At 43.3% G+C, this 16182-nt stretch overlaps 1 protein-coding gene across 2 annotated transcripts in view; it reads left to right on the forward strand.

The window, feature by feature from the left end:
• ADGRA2 (adhesion G protein-coupled receptor A2) overlaps nt 1-16182 on the forward strand; it is a 196676-nt gene that overhangs the window by 11759 nt on the left and 168735 nt on the right. Inside the window, exon 1 of one of the 2 annotated variants that reach the window (XM_056571529.1) lies at nt 3203-3240. The exons of the other annotated variant lie outside the window; for it this stretch is intronic. The gene's annotated coding sequence lies outside the window, so the exon portion shown is untranslated. Of the gene's footprint in view, nt 1-3202; nt 3241-16182 lie in introns of those variants that run through there. 2 annotated transcript variants of the gene reach the window in all.

The following is a 16182-nucleotide window of genomic DNA, read 5'->3' on the forward strand; positions in this document are numbered from 1 at the left end:
CTATGGGAGGGGGCGTGACAGCTGATTTTAACTGGGGTGCTGCGTGCAAGATCACGGGGGTCTCCAGCGGTGGGACCCCCGCGATCAGGCATCTTATCCCCTATCCTTTTGGTTTTATGAAGAGGTGAGTAGAAGCCTTGACAGAGGAACACTTGTTTGTAGAGGCCTTGTTAAAAATGAAAGAAGCGAGTTGATTGGTTGCTATGGGCAACTGGACAACTTTTCCTCTGCACAGGTTTTGATAAATCTCCCCAATAGTGTTTCTGGATTTTGCTAAATGTTTGATACTGTCCCTCATAGTCGTCTGACAGGTAAGTTAAGGTCTTTGGGTTTGGAAACTTTAGTTTGTAACTGGATTGAACACTGGCTCATGGATCGTACCCAGAGAGTGGTGGTCAATGATTCGTACTCTGATTGGTCCCCGGTTTTTAGTGGTGTACCCCAAAGTTCTGGGTGTACTTGTAGATCACAGACTACAGAATAGCATGCAAAGTCAGGCTGCTGCATCCAAAGCCGGCAGGATATTGTCATGTATCAAAAGAGGCATGGACTCAAGGGGCAGGGACATAATACTCCCCCTTTATAAAGCATTGGTACGGCCTCACCTGGAATATACTGTTCAGTTTTGGGCACCTGTTCATAAAAGGGACGCTGCGGAGTTGGAAAGGGTGCAGAGACGTGCGACTAAACTAATATGGGACATGGAACATCTTAGCTATGAGGAGCGATTAAAGGAGTTACAATTGTTTAGTCTTGAGAAGAGACGTTTAAGGGGGGATATGATAAACGTATATAAGTATATAAATGGCCCATACAAAAAATATGGAGAAAAACTGTTCCAGGTTAAACCCCCCCAAAGGACGAGGGGGCACTCCCTCCGTCTGGAGAAGAAAAGGTTTAGTCTAAAGGGGCGACACGCCTTCTTTACCGTGAGGACTGTGAACTTATGGAACGGTCTACCTCAGGAACTGGTCACAGCAGGAACAATTAACAGCTTTAAAACAGGGTTAGATAGATTTCTGGAACAAAATAACATTAATGCTTATGCAGAATTATAAAACTACATCCCTTCCCCTTATCCCATTACACCCTTCCCTTCAATTCCCTGGTTGAACTTGATTTTTCAACCATACTAACTATGTAACTATGTCTAAGTGCCGGAGTACCCCTTTAAGTCCTATAGGCGGCAGGATACAGGATCAGTACAATATAATTAATCAATATAGCAGAAGAATATATTCTACTTTCTTGTTAATTATATCTGTATGTAAACATTTAAATGGAATGTAAAGGGAAACTTAGTTAGAACGCTTCAGACGTGGTTGGTATGGAGGCCAGTCGGGCTTGTGTAAGTGGGTTAGAGGCCAGAATGGATTTTTGTCATGGAGTGAAATTTGGTGGGCTCGGGGTCAGAGTGGGGGATGGGATGCACTAGGAAATCCTCCGCAGAGGGTCTTCCTGGAGTTCTGTTGGTACCTTAAAGGGGTATTCCAGGAAAAACTTTTTTTTTTTTTTTTTTTTTATATGAACTGGCTCCAGAAAGTTAAACAGATTTGTAAATTACTTCTATTAAAAAATCTTAATCCTTTCAATAATTATCAGCTGCCGAAGTTGAGTTGTTGTTTTCTGTCTGGCAACAGTGCTCTCTGCTGACATGCCTCTGCTTGCCTCTGGAACTGCACAGAGTAGAAGAGGTTTGCTATAGGGATTTGCTCCTAAACTGGGCGGTTTCCGAGACAGGTGTCATCAGAGAGCACGTAGACAGAAAAGAACAACTCAACTTCAGCAGCTCATAAGTACTGAAAGGATTAAGATTTTTTAATAGAAGTAATTTACAAATCTGTTTAACTTTCTGGAGCCAGTTGATATATAAAACTAAATTTTATCCTGGATAACCCTTTAAGGATCTTTGTACCAGTATTGTACTGCGTGGTTAGGCTGACGTGTTGCAGAGTGGGCGGTGACCTGGTAGGGGGACTAAGCAACACTCAGAGGTGTGGGCTGAAAGTAACCTTGTCCCAGGAAAAATAGTTGTCTTCCTCCCTGGGTGAAGGTCATCTCTGGAAGGACTGCTAGAGACTTCAGCCCTGTAGGGAGCCAAAGAGGTTGAGTTGTGAGGAATTCTGGGAAGACTATAGCTAGGTCAGGCAAGAGCTGAGTTGAGGTTCGGTCTGGTAGCGATTGTTGACCAGTAAATAGCAGAGGATTAGCTATTGTCGGGCCTGGATAGTTTGGCCTAGAACTGATGTGGACTGAATAAAATTCTCATAGGGATTGGCCCTTGGGGCTCTGAGGGTTAAGGTTAGGTATGTGGAGAGTGTCCCTCTTCCAGTCTGCCTGTGTTGGTAACTGTTGTGTGTTATCTGGTTTATCTGGGTTATCCAAGTTACAGTGGTCAGCATGGAGTTAACACTGACCTGTGGTTTCTGTGAGGTGAACATTGACCTGCACAAAGTTAACATTGATTTACTTAAAGGACTGGTAACATATGTCTTCTAGAACCTTTAAGTGTTCTGCACCACTGAACAGGATGGCCATGTACATGAGATAGCTGTTTACGGAACACTTGTTCGGCCGGCCGCTGTCTTTCCCGAAGTCCCCATACACAGGCCCATACACAGGCCCATTTGTCTCTCCTGAAGTCCCCATACACAGGCCCATACACAGGCCCATACACAGGCCCATTTGGCTTTCCTGAAGTCCCCATACACAGGCCCATACACAGGCCCATTTGTCTTTCCTGAAGTCCCCATACACAGGCCCATACACAGGCCCATTTGTCTTTCCCGAAGTCCCCATACACAGGCCCATACACAGGCCCATTTGTCTTTCCTGAAGTCCCCATAAACAGGCCCATACACAGGCCCATTTGTCTTTCCTGCAGTCCCCATATACAGGCCCATACACAGGCCCATACAAAGGCCCATTTGTCTTTCCTGAAGTCCCCATACACAGGCCCATACACAGGCCCATACACAGGCCCATACGTCTTTCCTGAAGTCCCCATACACAGGCCCATACACAGGCCCATTTGGGTCGGCAGAGCTTGCATTTGTTTTGTTTGCTTTGAATGGAGAGAGGGAAGAAAGTCCAAGTCAGATTCCTCTGGCAGTGGCTTATCTTCCTTAAGAAGTTGAAATCCAACTGCACAATTCTTCTCTTCCCTCCAACATCAGCCATTGGGGAAGAGTTGGGTGGGGCCAATACAAATGACATGACCGGCCAGTCCTGACAAAATTGGTGGGTTCAACCGATATTAGTGTAATGTGTATAAGTACCTTATAACTGCCACCTTGAGTGTATTGTAACCTCCAAGCTTTCTGTGCATCTAATGGTGAAATGTAACCATCCAGCTGCTGTGCCACTGTTGTGTGAAAAAGTAAATCATTTGTTTTACTAATGTTCTGTAAATCTTTCTTTTAAAGGGGTACTCCGGTGGAAAACAATTTTTTTTTCATATCAACTGGCTCCAGAAAGTTATACAGATTAATAAATTACTTCTATAAAAAAAAATCTTAACCTTTTCAGTACTTATCAGCTGCTATATACTACAGAGGAAGTTCTTTTCTTTTTGTATTTCTTTTTTGTCTGACCACAGTGCTCTCTGCTGACACCTCTGTCTGTGTCAGGAACTGTTCAGAATATAAACAAATCCCCATAGCAAACCTTTCCTGCTCTGGACAGTTCCTGACATGGACAGAGGTGTCAGCAGAGAGCACTGTGGACAGACAGAAAATAACTACACAACTTCCTCTGTAGTATACAGCAGCTGATAAGTACTGGGAGGATTAAGATTTTTTAATAGAAATAATTAACAAATCTCTTTTACTTTCTGGGACCAGTTGATTTGAAAACATTTTCTCTACCAGATAAAATCCTAAAAAATAATGGACATCTAATAGAACCCCTACTTTCAAAGTGAATGGGACTTGTCTGGATCTTTTGGTGTCCAACATCACACCCTCTGTCCAGCGCCATCATTAGCATGTGTCTGCAATGCTCATGTGAACATAGCCAAACCATTGATCCACTGTAACATCAGTTCTTAGTACAGAGTGACCATTATGAACTGTTCACATCGATATGCTAGCACACACATATAGATGGCTTCCCATCCTTACTGTTATACAGTCATGGCCGTAAATTTTTCAAGAAAATTAAGTATTTCTCACAGGAAAGGATTGCAGTAACACATGTTTTGCTATACACATGTTTATTCCCTTTGTGTGTATTGGAACTAAACCAAAAAAGTGAGGAAAAAAAGCTAATTAGACATAATGTCACCAAACTCCAAAAATAGGCTGGACAAAATTATTGGCACCCTTTCAAAATTGGGGGGAAAATAAGATTGCTTCAAGCATGTGATGCTCCTTTAAACTCATCTGGGGAAACAGGTGTGGGCAATATAAAAATCACACCTAAAAGCAGATAGAAAGGAGAGAAGTTCACCTAATCTTTACATTGTGTGTCTGTGTGTGCCACACTAAGCACGGGCAACAGAAAGAGGAGAGGAGAACTGTCTGAGGACTTGAGAACCAAAATTGTGGAAAAATTTCAATAATCTCAAGATTACAAGTCCATCTCCAGAGATCTAGATTTGCCTTTGACCACAGTGCACAACATTATCAAGAAATTTGCAACCCATGGCACTGTAGCTAATCTCCCTGGGCGTGGACGGAAGAGAAAAATGGAAGAAAGGTGTCAATGCAGGATAGTCCAGATGGTGGATAAGCAGCCCCAAACAAGTTCCAAAGATATTCAAGCTGTCCTGCAGGCTCAGGGAGCGTCAGTGTAATTGAACTATCTGTTCACATTTAAATGAAATGAAACGCTATGGCAGGAGACCCAGGAGGACCCCACTGATGACAAAGAGACATAAAAAAGCAAGACTACATTTTGTCAAAATGAACTTGAGTAAGCCAAAATCCTTCTGGGAAATCGTCTTGTGGACAGATGAGACCAAGATGTAGCTTTTTGGTAAAGCACATAACTCTGCTGTTTACCGGAAACTGAATGAGGCCTACAAAGAACACAGTACTTACAGTGAAATATGGTGGCGGTTCAATGATGTTTTGGGGTTGTTTTGCTGCCTCTGGCACTGGGTGCCTTGAATGTGTGCAAGGCATCATGAAATCTGAGGATTACCAACGGATTTTGGGTCGCACTGTACAGCCCAGTGTCAGAAAGCTGGGTTTGCGTCCAAGATCCTGGGTCTTCCAGCAGGACAATGACCCCAAATATACGTCAAAAAGCACCCAGAAATGGATGGCAACAAAGCGCTAGAGAGTTCTGAAGTTGCCAGCAATGAGTCCAGATCTAAATCCCATTGAACACCTGTGGAGAGATCTTAAAATTGCTGTTGGGAAAAGGCCCTTCCAATAAGAGAGACCTGGAGCAGTTTGCACAGGAATAGTGATCCAACATTCCGGCTGAGAGGTGTAAGAAGCTTATTGATGGTTATAGGAAGCAACTGATTTCAGTTATTTTTTCCAAAGGGTGTGCAACCAAATATTAAGTTAAGGGTGCCAATCATTTTGTCCAGCCCGTTTTTGGAGTTTAATGTGACATTGTGTCCAATTTGCTTTTTTCCTCCCTTTTTTTGTTTAGTTCCAATACACACAAAGGGAATAAACATGTGTATAGCAAAACATGTGTTACTGCAATCCTTTTCTGTGAGAAATACTTAATTTTCTTGAAAAATTTCATGGGTGCCAACAATTATGGCCATGACTGTATGATAGTATATAACACAGTACAGAGGCGCATATTATGGGGAAAATCAGTTCATGGAAATGTTACAATATACAGTATGTATGAATTGATGACCTGGTGTTATAGGGATCAGCCTCAGTGTATATGATCTTGCCCCCATGTAGTGCAGATTTTGACATCCATAGACGTTTGAAATACTAAAGGCGATTCATGTTTTAAACATCAGCCGTCTGCTATTACACCGCCTGATGTATAGATGGGGAGTATGCTGCAGATAGGTGCAGTAAGACTTGGTGTCACACGTCCAGGCTCACAAAAACTCAAGTGTTTCCAGATGTGGAAGAACAGAGTCCACCAATGTGCCTTGTGTGAGCAAGTGAAATTCTATACCATGGGGGGAGAACTTCTCATTATAGAAGTATAAACTTTGTATCAGTCTTTCTTCATGCTGAAGACATGGACAGAATCCTATTTGTATCCCGCCATGTCAAAAGCGACTTCCCAGACGTGAACCAGGATTTCTGTTTCAGTGGAGCTTAGTATGAGTTCATGGTCCAGCTAAGATGACGCTTAAAATTGTCCAACCTAAAACTATGTTTTATGATTGTAGGACACAAGGAAGAAGGGGCTGTGTTATATAATGGAAAACGCATGTGGCTATTATACAGGTTGGGTTTGTTTTTTAAAGGTGGGGGGAAGGAGGCATTACATAACATGTATAAAACAGAATCTAGCTTCTGGCTAGTGTAGGGTATGCACGTGCACAATATATACACACAGTGCTCTTCTGCAAATTTCTTAAATACAGTACCATACTAGAAGTATCAGCGTGTATACCAATGTGTCACTTTCAGACTCTCCCAAAACAGTGTGCTAGCCACTTCACCTCCTCAGATGCCAGCTACAGGTGTCCAATAACAGTGTGCAACCGCAAATGCCACCATAAAAGACACAGAAGAACCAAAAACAGTATGTCAGCCACAGATCCCCCATAACAATGTGTCATCATTTATAGATCCCCCCATAACATTGTGTCATCATTTACAGATCCCCCATAACAATGTGTCATCATTTACAGATCCCCCATAACAATGTGTCATCATTTACAGACCCCCCATAACATTGTGTCATCATTTACAGATCCCCCATAACAATGTGTCATCATTTACAGCCCCCCCATAACATTGTGTCATCATTTACAGATCCCCCATAACATTGTGTCATCATCCACAGATCCTCTAAACCAGTGTGTTAGCCACATATCCCCTATAACAGTGTCGGTCACAGATCCCCATAATAGTGTGTTAGCCACTGTTCTCCCATTACAGTGTATCAGCCCCAGATCCCCTATACCAGTGGTCTCCAACCTGCGGACCTCCAGATGTTGCAAAACTACAACACCCAGCATGCCTGGACAGCCGTTGGCTGTCCGGGCATGCTGGGAGTTGTAGTTTTACAACATCTGGACGTCCGCCGGTAGAAGACCACTGCCATAAACCATAGTGTGTCTGACACATATGCTCCCATAATAGTTTCCTCCCAACTGTAAATAGTTTCAACACCCCCCCCCCCTTTAAAGGGGTACTCCCGTGGAAAACTTATTTTTTTTAAATCAACTGGTTCCAGAAAGTTAAACAGATTTGTAAATCACTTCTATTAAAAAAAAATCTTAATCCTTCCAGTACTTTTTAGGGGCTGTGTACTAAAGAGAAATCCAAAAAAGAAATGCATTTCCTCTGAAGTCATGACCACAGTGCTCTCTGCTGACCTCTGCTGTCCATTTCAGGAACTGTCCAGAACAGGAGAAAATCCCCATAGCAAACATATGCTGCTCTGGACAGTTCCTAAAATGGACAGCAGAGGTCAGCAGAGAGCACTGTGGTCAGGACATCAGAGGAAATGCATTTATTTTTTGGATTTCTCTTTAGTATACAGCTCCTAAAAAGTACTGGAAGGATTAAGATTTTTTAATAGAAGCGATTTACAAATCTGTTTAACTTTCTGGCACCAGTTGATAAAAAAAATAAATAATAATAATGTTTTCCACATGAGTACCCCTTTAAAGGGGTATTCCAGGAAAAAACTTTTTTATATATATACAAGGATACAAAAAAGAGCAGTAGTCTCTCTCTCTCTCTCTCTCTCTCTCTCTCTCTCTCTCTCTCTCTCTCTCTCTGGAGGACCTATCTTGTGCTGCTTTACAAAGACAACCCACTGATTTTTATGAGAGCTGTAATATGCTTAAAGGGGTATTCCAGTAAAAAACTTTTATATATTATATATCAACTGGCTCCAGAAAGTTAAACAGATTTGTAAATTACTTCTATTAAAAAATCTTAATCCTTTCAATAATTATCAGATGCTGAAGTTGAGTTGTCGTTGAGTAGAAGAGGTTTGCTATGGGGATTTGCTTCTACTCTGGACAGTTCCCGAGATACGTGTCATCAGAGATCACTTAGACAGAAAACTCAACTTCATCAGCTCATAAGTACTGAAAGGAAAGGATTTTTTAATAGAAGTAATTTACAAATCTGTTTAACTTTCTGGAGCCAGTTAATCTATTTAAAAAAAAAAAAGTATTTTTTTTCCTGGATAACCCCTTTAAAAGTATGTCCTCTGCAAATGCCTCATACCAGTGTCTATGCCATATATGGCCCCATAACTGTGCGTCAACTGCAAATGCCCTCATAACAGTGTAGCAGCCACCAATGTCATATTGCGTGGAGCATGGTTCACCCATAAACTTCAATAGGCCAAGTGTCATTGACTTTTGGTCTGCTTTAGGCCATGTTCACACACTGTAAAAAAAAATTAGCTAGAATAGTGCTGAATTCCACGTTATTCTGTCTAACAAAAAAAACAAAAAACATATATCAGCGGAAAGCACGCCATACATAGCCAAAGTAGACTGTGCGTGGTGTATTAGACCTTTAAATAACTTTTTTGTTGGTATTCCAACAAATCTGTGTAGTAGGGATCAACCGATATCGATTTTTTAGGGCCGATACCGATAATCTGGGACCTTTCAGGCCGATAGCCGATAACTTATACCGATATTCCGGTATAAGTTATCGGCTATTTCCCGCGCCCAGCCACCCCCCCACCCCCCCCGGCGAAGCTGCTGCAGATCAGTGGTTTAAAGCGGGCACTTTAAATCAATGAACTGCAGCTGTTTTTGCGGGGCCAGAGACCGTCACCCGCTTCTCTCCCCCTGCCTGTTCTGGGGTCCTCCCTAGTCCAACCACCACCGCCGCTGCCCCATTGCCTCCCCCATCCCTGGTTTTATAATTACCTGTTCCCGGGATCCGCGCTACTTCTGGCTCCGGCGGCGACCTGAGCTGTCACTGTGCGCACTGACGGTGACGTCGCATTGAGGACGTCACTCGTCATTGTGCTGCGCAGCACGCAGGACTCCACAGTAGCCCGGGAACAGGTAATTATAAAACCGGGGATGGGGGAGGCAATCGGACGGTGGCGGTGGTCTTTGGGCGGGGCGGGGCATTATCGGCATATCAATAAGGTAATTGCCAATACCGATAATGTCCAAAATCGTGAATATCGGCCAAACCGATAATCGGTCGATCCCTACTGTGCAGTGTAGTACATATTCTACATCGCATTGACGGACTATAGTCTACCCCATATAGCAGCCTGTCCTCCGCTACTATAACAGCGGGTTATTATGAGAACGCTCCCACACTATAGGGAGAGATTCCAATACTAACATTAAATTAGGGGCGTGGGGTGGGTGGGGGCGATGGTGACTTCTTTCTTCTATTTTGGTCTCTTTTCTTTATTTTTTGGTCTCTTTTCTTTAAAGCCCTTCCAAGGTGTGGAGCTTCGCATTAAATATACTCATAGTTTCGTTTTCATTGGGAGCGCTCCACAATGACTACTTATGACTTGAAATTTGTGTAAGCCCATTTATGTTGGCAAATCTTAACTGAGAATGTGCAGCCTTGCGATTCCCTTATGCTTTTCTGATGTGGAAACCCAGCATGCAAGTTACTCTGAAGCGTTCTGCATTTAATCCTCCGTCAGCATCTCCTTCCCCCAGAACATAGTCGTGTTATTCTAGTGTTTAGCCATGATGACTTTTCCTCATGTTGCTCTATAAAAGGGAAGTGTTCTGATACTAGTGAAGACGAATGAAGGTACCAAAGCAAGGAGAATGGGATCATAATGTGCTTCACAAATAGTTTATGGCTTCCAGGTCAAGGGTTAGGTTGGAGAGGGTGAAGAACTGAAGTATATACAGCTGTTGTGGTGGAGTCTCTGGACTGAGCATTTCTATGGGGCATGTACTGCCTTCCGATCAGCAGGAGGGAACATTGACACACTGGTGGATTTTGCTATCAACCATAGAAAATATTACATTAAAGGGGCACTCCGGTGGAATTTTTTTTTTTTTTTTTTAAATCAACTGGTGCCAGAAAGTTAAACAGATTTGTAAATTACTTCTATTAAAAATTTGTCATCCTTCCAGTACTTTTCAGCTGCTATATACTACAAAAGAAATTCCTTTCTTTTTGGATTTCTTTTTAATCTGTCCACACTGATCTCTGCTGACACCTCTGTCCATTTTAGGAACTGTCCAGAGCAGCATGTGCTAATAAGTACTGGAAGGATTAAGATTTTTTTAATGGAAGTAATTTACAAATCTGTTACAAATCTGTAACTTTTTGGCACCAGTTGATTTAAAAAAAAAAATAAAGTTTTCCACTGAAGTACCCCTTTAAAAATCTTAATCCCTCCAGTATTTATAAGCTGCTGTATGCTCCACAGGAAGTTCTTTTATTTTTGAATTTATTTTCTGTCTGACCACAGTGCTCTCTGCTGACACCTCTGTCCATGTCAGGAACTATTCAGAGCAGGAGAGGTTTGCTATGGGGATTTGCTTCTGCTCTGGACAGTTCTTGACACGGACAGAGGTGTCAGCAGAGAGCACTGTGGTCAGACAGAAAATAAATTCAAAAAGAAACAATCTCCTCTGGAGCATACAGCAGCTGATAAGTACTTGAAGGATTAAGATGTTTAAATAGAAGTCATTTACAAATCTGTTGGCACCAGTTGTTAAAAAAAATAATAATCCACCGGAGTACCCCTTTAATATGCAGAAGCTTATAAAATACTTATCCCCCCTCTCTCTCGGTGTAAGACCCAGTGTAAGGAAACATCACACATTGGGTTTAGAGATGAGCGAACTTACAGTAAATTCGATTCGTCACGAACTTTTCGGCTCGGCAGTTGATGACTTTTCCTGCATAAATTAGTTCAGCTTTCAGGTGCTCCCGTGGGCTGGAAAAGGTGGATACAGTCCTAGGAGACTCTTTCCTAGGAATGTATCCACCTTTTCCAGCCCACCGGAGCACCTTAAGGCTGAACTAATTTACACAGGAAAAGTCATCAACTGCCAAGCCGAGAAGTTTGTGACAAATCGAATTTACTGTAAGTTCGCTCATCTCTAATTGAATTGGTAACCATGTGCCCACCTTATTCCTGCTATTTTGCATGGAAGGATTGGCTTGGGCACTTTTTATTGTCTTCTCAACTTTTTCTCTGTAATAAATTTGTACAGAATAACAGAATGTCGGACATGGTACAAGGATTGGCACAACTTTGTGGTCCATGGGCAGTAAGCATTAATGGCAGACTGGGATTTTATGACAATGGTTTGTATAGATCTGCAAGATCTAGATCAGTAGTGTCCAAACTGTGGATGTACAGAGGTTGCAAAACTACAACCTCCAGCATGCCCGGACAGCCAACGGCTGTCCGGGCATGCTGGAAGCTGCAGTTTTGCAACCTCTGGAGGTCCACAGTTTGGAGACCAATGACGTTCCCCCTCCTGCCACGGGTCCACCCTCCCTCTCCCTCTACCACACACCCTGAAACTGAAGACATGAAATAAAGTTACATCGGCTATCAACAATACTGGTATGTGCTCCGCTTCTTCTTTCTTTCTTGGATGTACATATATATTCCATTGCTGTATCGTGAGCACTACCAATTCATGCCGAAGGGGTTCAGTGCTCATCAAGGTGTGTAGGATCCAGCAGCTGAATTACAGCAAGAGATCCACCTGGGTAGCGGTGCCGAAAATACTCTGTGCTATGCTTTAAAAACCAGGTACTTTATTGTAGGATCATCAGACACAAACATGCATCAGGACATACACCGACGCATTTCGGACCGTTATCGGTCCTTAGTCATGGTATGACTAAGGACCGGTAACAGTCCAAACTGCGTCGGTGTATGTCCTGATGCATGTTTGTGTCCGATGATCCTTCAATAAAGTACCTGGTTTTACTGCACCAAGCGCTGGACGTCCATTTTCTACTTTGACTGATCCGGTCCGGGGACGCTGCTGGCTAGTCCGCGCGCTTGTGGTGGCGATACAGGAGAGAGAGAGCTGTCTGCACAGTGTGTTTGTTCCTTCTGTAAGGTACCACATGCAGGTTTTTATGGTACCTTCAGGCTAAGTTTTTTTTCTGGCAGTTTTTGGAATACCGCCACTGCAGTTTTTGAGCCAAAGCCAGAAGTGAATTCAAAAGGAATAAGACATATAAAGGAAGGACTTATACTTCTCCTCCCTTATGGATCCACTTCTGACTTTGGCTCAAAAACTGTATTCCAAAATCTGCCGGAAAAAAAACCAAGTGGAAACTTAACCTTAGTATTGCAATAATTTTAGGTCAATTTAGAATGTATGTATCTATTCCACTATAATAGACAAGGGGCTTATTAAAACACTCTGTTTATATTCACTTCTGTATTGTACGTGTCTTTGTCATTCTGCTCCGTCATCAGATGATGGACACCAAAGTCGCCTGACAAATCCCATTGACTATAATGGGGTCTGTTGGGTTTCTATCATGTTATTTATCATTTTACTGGAAACTGACTAGTTTTTGCAATGGAAGCCTCCAATGGAGCCTTACTTGACTACATCAGTGCAATGAAACAGTAACCATATTCTGCTGTGTAATTTAGGAAAGCAGAAGTATTTCTAGCCCATATGTAAATGCAACTTTGAAGGAGTATTCTGGTGAAAAACATTTTTTTTTTCATATCAACTGGCTCCAGAAAGTTAAACAGATTTGTAAATTGCTTCTAATCCTACCAGTACTTATCAGCTGCTGAAGTTGAGTTGTTCTTTTCTGTCTGACCACAGTGCTCTCTGCTGACACCTCTGTCTGTCTCAGGAACTGTCCAGAGTAGGAGCAAATCCCCATAACAAACCTATCCTGCTCTGGACAGTTCCTGAGACAGACAAAGGTGTCAGCAGAGAGCACTGTGGTCAGACAGAAAAGAACAACTCAACTTCAGCAGCTGATCAGTACTGGTAGGATTAAGATTATTTAATAGAAGTAATTTACAAATCTGTTTAACTTTCTGGAGCCAGTTGATATGAAAAAAAAAAGTTTTTCACTGGAGTACCCCTTTAACCGATCTGCTGTATTAGCGTTATGCCACAAGATCTTCATGAGAAGCTACTTGGACTCTATGAGAAGCCCATGAGGCCACAGAGGCCACCAGCTACATGAGCCAGTCCGGCACATCAGATAGGCTGAGAGGGTTTTATCAGGGTCAGATGAATGTTGGTAGGGGCCATACATCTCATGGCTAACTTCAGCAGGACATAAACATGATTTTGTGACATCTGACTCAATAACCGAGTTCAAGGGGGGGGGGGGGTCTGGATGTTCTTCTGGAAAAGTAAAATAATACAGGTTATGGATACTAGATTTATGAGGATAGAACGATGATCCAGGGTTTTATTCTGATGCCATATTGGAGTGGAGAAGGAATTCTTCCTCTGTCATGGAGCAATTGGCGTCATCCTCATGTTTTTTTTCCTTCTTCTGGATCAACGGAGTAGGAGTTTAGGTTAAACTCGTCTTTTTTTTCCAACCTTACAAACTATGTAACATTTCATCATTTTTGGAACATCTCACTGACATCAGTAGGATCTAATGATAGTCTGAAATCAATGAGGGTGACTCCAATATGTGCTGGTGTCCCAAATAAGATTCATTTGACTAGTAGGTAGGCATCGTCAGAAGCATATTTTAGCCCCTTGTTTCTCTTTTCTATCTTTTGCCAATAAACATGCTTGTCTGACTACCAGGTATAACTTGTAGTACATGCATCAGGGCTCAGCATTAATAAATTATTTAACTCCAATGTCTGGGTTTCTGGGTAAAGTTGAAGGGAACTCATGGTTGGGGCCCTTGGGCATCGTTCCTTTAGCCTTCTTATATGGCAGCCCAGGACTCACCCAGGGTGATTGATATACTGCACAGGCGGAGGCGGCAGGATTGGTAGCATTTCTGATGGGTGCTGGAGGAATCCCAGTTCTTGTTTTTGTTCGGACATTTCATAGTTTCTCTATCCACTCCCATGTCTGAGTATCTGGCAAAAGCAGGAGGGAACTCGAGGGGGGGGGGGGGGTCCCCTTGGGAATTGTCCCCTTTGCCTTCTTATAATGTGGACCAGGACTCACCCAGGGTAATTTGCACTGGAGACCAGACAGGATTGGTGCCATGTCTGATGGGTGCTGATGGTCTTTTTGTTAGGACATCTCATAGATTCTCTATTCTCTTGGTTCTGATGACATTTGGCCTTTTATTTGGCACTGACTGTATCATTATTAAGACTCTGTGGCTCATATTGTTGTCTACTTTCCTTCCATGGTGTTTCCTTATTTTGCTTCCCTTCGCCTGAATCATTCTCATCCCTTTTTTTGTTATCTGGCCTCTTAGCTTTTTCAGCCCTGCAACTTCCTCCAATGGCTTTATTTATTCTCTATACGTTTCTTACATATAACCGGGTATTGGACCTCTCTGGCATTAATATGGTTTATTAAATATCTATATGGGGGAGTGCGAGATCCACGGGCCCTGTGAAGGGATCTCGGTAAAAACAACAGACGCTTAGACGCTCCCGGAAAGGTACAGAACGGAAAATGTCTCTGAACGAGAGCTGTTTATTTTCATTTCTCTCTGTGCCTGGGCAGAGTTTGCTATTCCAGGCTGTAACAGGAGCCCCTGCTTCCTTCAGACTCCAAAAATGAAGATTTTTTTTTTTTACATGTAGAAACACAGTGTAATATTCATTTCACAAAAGATATTTTCTAGGCTGGGTTTACACTTGTGGTTTTCGACAATGGATCCAATCTGATTGGAAACTGATGTATTAAACGTTATCTCTTTTTGTATCCTGTTCTATTACAAGACCCTGAGCCGCAGCATTGTGTCCTGTAATGAAAAGAGATCACTTGTGTCCAAAGGACTTTTCCAGTCCCTGACTATACAAACTGTATTGGCACAGGCTTTAGATATACCGTATATACTCAAGTATAAGCCGTCCCGAATATAAGCCGAGGCCCCTAATTTCACCCCAAAAACCCAGGAAAAGTTATTGACTCAACTATAAGCCTAGGGTGGGAAATACATCATCCCCCCCCCATGTCATCATCCAGACCCCGTCATCATCACCCCGTCATTATCACCCCCGTCATTATCAGCCGTGTCATCATCACCCCCATCATCATCCCCCTCGTCATCATCCCCCATGTCATCATCCAGAACCCGTTATTAACACCCCCGTCATTAACACCCCTGTCATTATCACCCCCGTCATTATCACCCCCATCATCATCACCCCGTCATCATCCCCCTCGTCATCATCCCCCCATGTCATCATTCCCCTCATCATCATCCCCCTCGTCATCATCCCCCCATGTCATCATCCCCCCATGTCATCATCCAGACCCCCGTCATTAACACCCCCTGTCATTAACACCCCCGTCATTATCACCCCCGTCATTATCACCCCCGTCATTATCACCCCCGTCATTATCACCCCTGTCATTATCACCCCCGTCATCATCACCCCGTCATCATCCCCCTCGGCATCATCCCCCTCGTCATCATCCCCCTCGTCATCATCCCCCCATGTCATCATCTCCCTCATCATCATCCCCCCATGTCATCATCCAGACCCCCGACATTAACACCCCCGTCATTATCACCCCCGTCATCATCACCCTGTCATTATCACCCCTACATCATCACCCCGTCATCATCCCCCTCGTCATCATCCCCCATGTCATCATCCAGACCCCCGTCTCTAACACCCCCGTCATTATCCCCCCCGTCATTATCACCCCCGTCATTATCACCCCCGTCATTATCCCCCTCGCCATCATCCCCCTCGTCATCATCCCCCTCGTCATCATCCCCCTCATCATCATCCCCCCATGTCATCATCCCCCTCGTCATCATCCCCCCGTCATCATCCCCCTCGTCATCATCCCCCTTGTCATCATCCCCCTCGTCATCATCCCCCCTCGTCATCATCATCACCGCCTGTCGGCTGTCCGGGCATTCTGGGAGATTTAGTTTTGAAACATCTGGAGGTCCGCAGGTTGAAGACCACTGAGAAGGGATTGACAGGCGGAGATGG

This window comes from Hyla sarda, chromosome 4 (genome assembly GCF_029499605.1).
Source record: "Hyla sarda isolate aHylSar1 chromosome 4, aHylSar1.hap1, whole genome shotgun sequence".
In the NCBI taxonomy this organism is placed as follows: Eukaryota; Metazoa; Chordata; class Amphibia; order Anura; family Hylidae; genus Hyla; species Hyla sarda.